General features: G+C 42.6%; 1 pseudogene; it reads right to left on the bottom strand.

The window, feature by feature from the left end:
• Window positions 1-567: 567 nt before the first annotated feature.
• On the bottom strand, window positions 568-3,714 carry LOC115795586 (serotransferrin-like; annotated as a pseudogene).
• Between the last annotated feature and the right edge of the window lie 5,353 nt (window positions 3,715-9,067).

Raw genomic sequence — 9,067 nt, 5'->3', positions numbered from 1 at the left:
TTCGGTAGCTAGTAGAACCACCTTTAGAAGCAATAACTCGAAGTATTTGTTTTCTGTATGAGTTTGTCAGCCTCTCACATTGTTGTGGAGGAGTTATGGCCCACTTTTCTTTACAAAGTTCCATCAGTTAATTGAGGTTTGAAGGCATTTGCTTATTCACAGCTCTCTTAACGTCTTTCCACAGCATTTCAGTCAGGTTGAGGTCTGGACTTTGACTGGGTCATTGCAGCATCTTGATTCTTTTCTTTTTCGGCCATTCAGTTGTAGATTTTTAATGTAATTAATCTTACAGTGTTAGTATATAGAGCACAGATTTCTCAAACCCAAAAGCGTAAAAACAAATTTTAGAATCAGAAAATAGTAAAATCAGAAAAAACAAAACAAAAAAACTCATCAATCGTTAGAGCGACAATGAGGAAGCTGACTGAGAATTATTTGGCAACTATATGGAAAAACAATTCTTTGTTTTGCCAAACAAATTGCATGTAGCTTCACAGATTGCTTTGCATGTTTCTCTTTAGCACACTCGGCATCTTTGTTTTGTACTGATGGCCGAATTAAAGAAGCTGAACTTTTAAAGCTCTAGTAGATGTAACAAAGCTTCATCACTTCATCACTAACCTGCTGCTCCTGGAGGATGCGGACCACCTCTGCGTGGCTTTCTGGGCGAGCCACCACAGCGTGTGCTGGCACATTAGCCAAGTGACAAGAGGCGTATTCAGTGATCTCCACTGGGGCCTTCCCAGGGCAGATGAGCTGGTAATCTGAAGATCTCAGACTACGAGCCCAGTCTGGACCGTTACCTTTGGGACAGAGAAGTGGAATAAAGTTTAAAAAATGTTGGAATTTTATAGGAATACACAGTGCAGGTCAGTGCGGTTGTCTTACCATCACTGTTTTCTTGAACAATTGTGTGTTTGATGAAGGCAACATCACCACCACCCTCAACCAGACACCTATAATGATATGTCATACATCATGTACAAGACAATGTTAGCAAAGACAAAAAAGATAATTCTTTTTAAAATTTAGGAGGAAAACATGCTTCAGCTCTTTCTCGTCACATTCTTGGCTGGACACAAATGAAATAAATGAGCTGGCAACATTGACAAGAGGAGTTTCAGTTGTTTTCCTTTCTCTTTGCTAACTTTCTTCTTACAAAGTTGTACGCAGTGTCATTGTGTTCCTTGCTGTACCTAAAGGCTCCGGCGTAACCGTAGTACTGCTCATCGGCACTGGCTTTGCACTTGGCCTCTTCTCCCACAGCTTTACCGCTGCCGACACACAAAGAACAGAACGGAGAACTGGGGTCGGCTCCAGGCGCACAGCCACTTGTGAAGAACTTAGCTGAGAGGAAGAGATGCAGAAAGAGCTCAGTGACAAGCAACTCTCTTTTGGCAAGATTACTGGAACATTATGGCTTTTGTTTAAATATAGATTGAAAAATATTTCATGCTTATGGATATATATATATATAGAGAGAGAGAGCCATCTAAACACACTTGAAATCTTTTAAAAGGGTGGGGGGGGTCTCTGGATGTTTTTTTCTCTTCTTAAAAGTAGAAGAAGCTTGCAGTTACTTACTGAAGTCACAGTCATTTGTACTTTGTAGATTTGCACCATGGGGATGATCCAACCAGCAGATCTGCCGATGCCTGTGTGGCAAGACTTCTTGCCCTTCAGATTCTCCCAGGTCACCCCTGAATTTATCAGTGAGAGAATAACAATCAGGAATAATAATCAAAGCATCAATATAAGCACTCACAAATGTCAGCAAATTCCTGGAGGGAGACTGCTGAAAGTATCGGAATGGACATGAGGAAATGAAGAAAGTGGAAAAACAGGGACAAATATGTTTGCAGCCAAAAAACTGAGCACAAAGAGAGAGGACCACAAAAGTCCCAGCCGGCACTGCATATAAAACACCAGCACGCGACCGCAAGGTAATTAACACACACAATCCAGCTACACACGCATAAATGGTCGACCACTTAAGTAGGTTGTGTACAGAGGCCGCAAAGCTAGCTCTCCGAGCAGCTCCAAAACAGAAGCAGCTTCATGTGGTGAGAACATCAGGATGCAGCTGGATTTGAGCTTTGATTCCTTCAAAGAGTTCAGTTTGTTTTTGTCCAACATTCGTTGGCCTCATGAAATTTTGTCTGACTGGACCTTTTTTAATTTTATTTGAATACCCCTGCCCTACACTGAAAGCATACAGGCTGTAGAAATGTTGGATTCAGTGAATGAATCTCAGCATCAGCAGCTTTGATTCAAACTCATCTCTGCTGCACTGATGTAACCTGTAACTCTGACCATGAACACAGCCTCTGTGCACCAACACAGAGCTTTACTGTAAATACAGTACAGCAAGCTAACTGTTTATTACACACTAAACTGCAGTATTTTCATACAATCTTTGAATTACACAAAGTCAGCATACTTCAGTTTGTTTTGCAGTCCTTACCTTTAAATCTAACCTCTCTTCTTCCTCTCCTTTCCTCTTTCTCCATCTCTGAGTGAACTTCTCTCTCTTTGCGCTCCCTGGAAGTACAGCAGCTCTTCTTTTAGCTAGCTGTGTAACAAACTGCACACACTTTGTGTGTTTGCTGATATTTGTTGAGCATTTAGAAACGTTGCTTTTAAAATTACCTGCCACAGTTACTCCCTTTATGCTTGCTCCTCTTCGGTAGCGTTAGCTAAGCTGCTAAAATACCGCGAGCACCACTACGGTCATCTGCGGCCCGTGTCAGCCCTGATCATAGCGCTATAAATGATACATAAATTACATGTTTTTGCCCTTTTAATCTCTTTGTATGCGATGAGCCCGGTGATGGAGGATACGCCAGTACGATTGTCTCTTATGTGTTACTGTTCCTCTATTTCGGCTCCGATCGTTTGATGTTTGACCGGAAATGCAAACTTCTCTCAGCGGTTAAACCTAAAGTAACGAGTCTGTTTGAAAATGTAAGTAGTAGAAAGTACAGATACTTGTGTAAAAATGTAGGGAGTAAAAGTAAAAAGTAGTCAGAAAAATAAATACTCAAGTAAAGTACAGATACCTGAAAAATGCACTTAACTACAGTAACGAAGTATTTGTACTTCGTTACTTCCCACCTCTGACTGCTGATACTGACGGACTTTTTATTCATGTAAGATTTTAAGTGCAAGACTATTGGAGAATTTTCATTATAGAATAAAATATTTTTCTTACTCCACCACATTTCTCTTTTACATATATTATGTGAAGGAACAACACATAAAATGCAGTAATAACAGTCACTTGATTTTACTCAAGTAACATTTCAAAATAAGCAGAGTACTCCATAGCCTGTTTATTTACAATTGGCATTTCAAACATCGAGTTTTTCATTATAAATAACTGGATTTAAGTGGCAGCACATTCTATTTTTGAGCGCTTAACGTTAATTTGGTGCTCTGATTAGATATATATATAAAAAAAGTTCTCACCTTGATCGCAATAATGCACTCGAGGGTGTTTTCTTTCTCCACACAGCTGAAAGCAGGAGCTGCTGCTGCGAGATCCAAACATTTACGCAATTCTTGGTCCGAAATGGGAGCAGCGGACGCGCTGGCTGTTAAAACACGGGGATGTCGGTTTAGATTGATGGGTCAGTCTGCGATTAAAAATAGTTGCACAGGTTTGAGGTCCTTACCGAGGAGTCCGAGCAGCGCCACAAGGAGGAGAGGCTTCATACTGGGCGGCGGGGTCTCCGGATCAGCAGAGCAGACAGACTGGGAGGCTGCTCGGGCTTTTATAGCTAACCGGACTGGCCCAGGACAAAAGATTAAATGCCACAGTTTACTAAGGTTTCCTAATGTGCGCGTGTGTGGGCGCGCGTGTGTGCACTTTTGTGAGCAGAAGACAGAGATCAGGCTTCGTGGGCAATCTGAAATTTCCACATAATGGGAATTCATTTTCATTCATCTGAGACTGTTTGTTTGCACTCAATATAATAATAATATTTCAATTCAATTTTATTTATATAGCACCAAATCCCAACAAACAGTCGCCTCAAGGTGCTTTATATTGTAAGGCAAACACCTCAATAATTACAGAGAAAACCCAACAGTCAAAAGACCCCCTATAAGCAAGTACTTGGTGACAGTGGGAAGGAAAAACTCCTTTTTAACAGGAAGAACCCTACAGCAGAACCAGGCTCAGAGAGGGGCAGTCATCTGTTGCTGCCAGATGGGGATGAGGGGAGAGAAACAGGACAAAAGACATGCTGTGGAAGAGAGCCAGAGATTAATAATAACTGATGATTAAATACAGAGTGGAGTATAAACAGAGTTAAAAGAGGTGAATGAAAAGAAACATTCATCGTGGGAACCCCCCAGCAGCCCAGGCCTATTGCAGCATAACTAAGGGATGGCTCAGGGTCACCTGATCCAGCCCTAACTATAAGATTTATCATAAAGGAAAGTTTTAAGCCTAATCTTAAAAATAGAGAGGGTGTCTGTCTCCTGAATCCAAGCTGGGAGCTGGTTCCACAGAAGAGGGGCCTGAAAGCTGAAGGCTCTGCCTCCTGTTCTACTCTTAAGTATCCTAGGAACCACAAGGAAGCCAGCAGTCTGAGAGCGAAGTGCTCTATTTGGATGATATGGTACTATGAGGTCTTTAAGATAAAATGGGACCTGTTTATTTAAGACCTTGTATGTGAGAAGAAGAACTTTAAATTCAAATCTGGATTTAACAGGGAGCCAATGAAGAGAAGTCAGTATGGGAGAAATATGCTCTCTCTTTCTAGTCCCTGTCTGAATTCTCACTGCAGTATTTTGGATCAGCTGAAGGCTTTTCAGGGAGCTTTTTAGGACAGCCTGATAGTAATGAATTATAATAATCCAGCCTAGAAGTAATAAATGCATGAATTTGCTTTTCAACAACACTCTGAGTTAGGATGTTTCTAATTTTATAAATATTGCGCAAAAAAAAAAAAAAAAAGCAGTCCTACATATTTGCTTAATATGTGCATTGAAGGACATATCCTGCCCCCCCCCCCCCCCCCCCCCAAAAAAAAAAAAATAACTCCACGATTCTTAACAAATAGTTAACTGAACTAAAAATATAGAGGAAATCTCCTTAGTTTTAGTATTTGTTAAAATACTTGTGGTAAAATTTGTTGTCAAAACTTGCCTCATGTGGCTTTGATGTATGGAGAGAAAATTGACTCAAAATATCTGTGTCTGTAATGCAGGATTTGTGCGTGACTCAAATATCCGTGTGTCTGTAATGCTGGATTTGTGCGTAACTTGCTGGATTTGTAATTTTTTGTAATACACAAATCACCTGATACACACGGACGAAACTAAAGTTACGCACGAATCTCCTGATACACATGCACAAAACGACGGTTACGAGTGCACAAAGTTTTTGAGACATATTTCAGCTTCCGGAGAGCTCCCAGATTCGTGCGTAACTTGGTGCGTTTAAATGCTGGTGCAAAGCTGGGTCATCTGAGTTTTGTTCGGGGTCTAGTGTTTTTTTTCCGCTGAACTTATTTCACTCTATACTGTACTTGTGCCAAAGTGGCAAAGACGATTTTCTGTGGAAGATGGGATACCTCAGCACCCTTTAGTTATAACACATACACCTACATCTACTTTTTAATATTCTAAGACTGTTTATATTTGTGAGCTGTGGTTAAAAGAAACGTTGGTTAAAAGAAACGACCACTAGGTGGTGCAATGCTTCTCTGGCTGGGAAAACAGCCAGTCAAACTCTGAGAGGCACGAAGGAAGAGTAGGAGATGGTTATGGCGGGGCATCACGGTGGTCTACCCTCAGAAGTAATTATAAGTTAAAACCTGCACACTTTGCTAGCCAATAATAATGAGTATTTTTAGATTATTTCAGATTGCGTTTTATGTGTCAAGTAGTTTTATACATTTCTCCATGCATTTCTCTGTTAGCTAGAACTCATCTTTATGTGAGCTAAGCTACTTTAGCTGTTGGTAGCTAAGACAGTACAGCTTAAGACAGTACATTCCAGATCTATGAAAGCTATCTCTAAATTTATCTCCAGGCTCGGATATTTTTATGATGATGACCAGCATTTAGGCTTGAACCCCATTCACTGATCATTTTTAGGAATCACTCAACGTCATTCACTCAACATTAGCGTGTTTACAAACTCAACACCCAACTGCCTTTATTGCAATTTCAGGTGACTTCAATCATGTCACCATGGAAAAGACACTCTCAAACTTCACCCAGTACGTGAACTGTCCCACCAGAGAGGAGAGAACACTGGACCTGCTGTATGCTAATGTTAAGGATGCATACAGCTGCTCCCCCCTCCCCCCTCTAGGGAGGTCGGACCACAACTTGGTGAAGCTCAGCTCCCGCTATGTGCCACTGGTGAAAAGTCAGCCTGTGACCACACGGTCAATTAAGGGATGGTCTGACAACACTTATGAAGCACTGCAGGACTGCTTTGAGGTGACAGACTGGCCGGCACTCTGTGAGCCTCATGGACAGGACATCGACAGGCTCACAGAATGCATCACAGACTACATTAACTTCTGTGTGGACACCATTGTTCCTACCAGGACTGTAAAATGCTACCCAAACAACAAGCCGTGGGTAACAAAGGACATTAAAGCACTTCTCAACAATAAGAAGAAGGCCTTCAGGGCTGGCAACAGGGAGGAGGTGAGAACGATCCAGAGGGAACTCAAAACAACAATTAGGGAGGCTAAAAACAATTATAGGAGGAAGCTGGAGCTGAAACTCCAGCAGAACAACATGAGGGAGGTATGGAGTGGAATAAGAACCATCACTGGCTTCAGGACCAGCAACAACAGGGGAATGGAGGGCAGTGTGGACAGGGCCAATGAGCTAAATCTGTTCTTTAACAGGTTTGACACTGCAGGCTCTGTCATCCCTCGTCCAGACAGCTCTGCTGCCGGTCTCCAGAAGTCCACTCCACCCCCACCCACCCCCACACTTCACAATAGCCTGCTTCCTTCCTGTGATGGCCCTCTTGACGTCTCCACCCCTCCCCCACCCGCCACCTCTACAGTAGGGTTTAATCCCGGGATCCGGGATTCCCGGGAAATGCGATCAGAACCATTTCCCGTTTCCCGGGAAACGTTAGACGGGAAACCGGGAAAAAAGTCGCGCGCGTCGATTTGACTTTCAGAAAGAAAAGCTTCAGAAAGTTAAATTTAAGGAAATATTGAGAGAAGGGTTCGTTTAATGCGAAAAGCATTACTCTTCATTTCAGGCACGTTCAGCCTCCGTTTAAGGCTTCAGCCTTCATCTCAAGCGTTTTAATAGAGGTATTACACAGTTGTGCTTTTTTCCTCTTTAATTTGTTGAAATCGTAGGCAATGTGTTTACCCTAAGGTATTTTGTATTATATAATTTTATATTATTATATATTGTTATATTGCATTATATAGCCTATAAAATATGCCTGCCCTGAACAATAAAGAAATATCTGTTTAACTTCGAGTGTTTCTTTTCCTCGTTTGCAGCCGCTTACTAACAATCATGAATTAGGATACGGGCCTAATGTGTGAAGAAATTATCATGAAATAGATTGCTTTAACATATTTCGCTTTTAAAATGGAGTTGAGTAAAATGTATATTTTTTAGGCTATAAGGATCGGCCAGTTTTTCAAAAGACGATTCACAGCGAACCTACTTTAACCCTCAGACACGGTGTTATAAATTTGCTGTTGCCAGAATGGCAATGACCAAGTCGTGGAGCATTACTCAAGGCCCTGTGTTATGCCATATTATAGTGTAGTACGGTAGTTAACTTTTCAATGACTATTACAGCGTTCCACTGGTGGAGATATAGTGCAACAGATGTCGCCACGACAGCGTGGCTGAGCCTTTATCAATGCTGTGGAGATGAACCGTATTGTTTTGCACCAGCAGTTGTAAAATATCTTGGTATAATTCCATGTACAATGGAGGAATATTCTAATTATATTTGTTAAGGGAGTGTTGAGGAACGATACAACACCGCATAGCTCGAGCACTCGAATGTCGAGATGTAGGTTTTATTGCGTTAATCAAGCCGACGTTGCCCCCTACTGGGCATAACAGGACATAGCTGGAAAGCTACCTCTACAATATCACAATAGGTTAAGGCCGACACAGGCTACAGAAGGCCTAATTAAAAATAAAAAAATAAATAAACTTTTTCCCGGGATTCCCGGGAAATGGCTCGTCATTTCCCGGGATTTGATTCATGTCATTTTCGGGAAAAATATTAAACCCTACTCTACAGTTAGTCTCACTGCTGACCAGGTGAGAAGACAACTTAAGAGACTCCACAAAAACAAGGCTGCAGGCCCTGACGGGGTCTCCCCCAGGGTGCTTAAAGCCTGTGCCACCCAGCTTTGTGGAGTACTGCACCATGTCTTCAATATGAGCCTGGATCTTCAGAGGGTCCCTGTGATGTGGAAGACATCTTGCATCGTTCCGGTCCCGAAGATGACGCGACCCAGTGACGTCAAGGATTACAGGCCAGTGGCACTGACTTCCCACATAATGAAGACCATGGAGAGGCTCGTCCTGGATCAGCTCCGGCCCATTGTCCAGTCATTTCTGGACCCCCTCCAGTTCGCCTACCAGCCCCGCCTGGGAGTTGAGGATGCCATTATCTACCTGCTAAACCGAGTCTACGCTCACCTGGATAAGCCGGCCAGCACTGTGAGGGTCATGTTCTTTGACTTCTCAAGTGCATTCAACACCATTCAGCCTGCTCTTCTGGGTGATAAGTTGACAGCGATGCAGGTAGATGTCCCCCTTGTGTCCTGGATTGTTGACTACCTGACTGGCAGACCACAGTATGTACGGCTGCAGCACTGTGTGTCTGACAGAGTAGTTAGCAACACTGGAGCCCCACAAGGGACTGTCCTCTCTCCCTTCCTCTTCACCCTCTACACCACAGACTTCAGCTACTGCTCAGAGACCTGCCATCTTCAAAAGTTTTCTGATGACTCTGCAATAGTTGGATGTATCAGCAGGGGTGATGAGGATGAGTACAGGAGGACAGTGAAGGACTTTGTCACATGGTGCAAGCGGAACC

This window comes from Archocentrus centrarchus, chromosome 17, assembly GCF_007364275.1.
Source record: "Archocentrus centrarchus isolate MPI-CPG fArcCen1 chromosome 17, fArcCen1, whole genome shotgun sequence".
NCBI classification, from domain to species: Eukaryota; Metazoa; Chordata; class Actinopteri; order Cichliformes; family Cichlidae; genus Archocentrus; species Archocentrus centrarchus.
This window is presented reverse-complemented; position numbering and strand designations above follow the sequence as displayed.